Here is a 1,347-nt window from a genome sequence, read left to right on the forward strand (position 1 = left end):
TGACATAATCTTTCTATTGCCGTGCTTGGTCACATCTCTCTCTTTCCATCCAGATACTTGGGCCATAGCTCTGTTTTTCAGCCACAATAGTTATTGCCCCTCATCAGTGGAGAACAGTCTGCTTAGCTGAGTGTGATGCCCTTGAGGCAACATGCGGAATGTACTGGTTTTCTTTAAAGAGCCAGCTGGGTATGGAGTCTAAGGGACAAAATGATGCAGTAATCAATCCCTCCCCAACATTGTGTCATGGATATGACACTCAGCCAGACAGGCACTGCTCTGCACTGATGAAGGGAACACACCCTGAAGCAGGCTTTCTGTACAGAAGTTTCTGGCTTAACTTGTATCACTGGCCAGTTGAAAGGATCAATAAAGAGTCAGACATTGACTTATAGGGTAGATAACTCTCCTCGATGGTACTTGGGATATAGTTTCTTTTGTACTGTGAGAGCTAATTTGCATAACAAAGATATAAAAAACTAATAAACATTGATTGAAGATAAAGCTGACTACCATACATCTTATATAGCTGTTAGCTAAACTATCCACCCTGACTCCCCCATAAATGTGAACGTTTTCCTCATCCTTATATTACTATGTTATGAGAGGGAGAAATCTGCTTCCAGACACCCTATTTCACAAAGAAAATAAGGATCGGGATTTTGTATTCTATCTGCCTGATCCTTTCTCTCTGTGACATATATGGATAGAGTTGGGAAGCCCCATAAATATCAGGGGTTTGGCTATTACTCGTGAGTTTCACTTACTTAAATCTAACCTACAGTATATGGGGGGGGGGGTTATGACTGCTTTCTATTATGACCAGATCTATGAGGCATTGCGCAAAGAAAAACTGATATTCTTCCTAATGAAATGTTCTGATAATTGATAATTCAAATAATTGTTAAGAGAAGTGCAAGGGGTTCACTGGGAAAGATGCTTCAAAGACTGGTAAGAAGGGAACTGAAAATTACAGACAAATAGGTAGCGATACTGGAAACCGCAGGTAGGTAGCAAGGTTACTGGAGACAGCAGACAAGTAATTCAGGGACTGGACACCTCAGACAAGCAGGAGACGTCCTGATGACTGTGGACTTGAACTGTACACTGAAAACTAAGAGAGTTACTACAAGTCTTAAAACAACACCGAGACACAGGTGTGTCTCTAAGGAGCCTTTAAATAGGCTTTGGAAATATAACGCATTGATCACGCTGGGCTATTGCAAAGCCCAACGGCCCAAATGGACAGGGGCATATGCGTAGCAGTAATAACTACAATTAACGTGTGAAATTTTTTTACAAATTTTTGTCCTTCAAATACTATACGTACAAACTAGGAGGCCAGAG

The sequence above is a fragment of the Ranitomeya variabilis genome, chromosome 4 (genome assembly GCF_051348905.1).
Source record: "Ranitomeya variabilis isolate aRanVar5 chromosome 4, aRanVar5.hap1, whole genome shotgun sequence".
NCBI lineage: Eukaryota > Metazoa > Chordata > Amphibia > Anura > Dendrobatidae > Ranitomeya > Ranitomeya variabilis.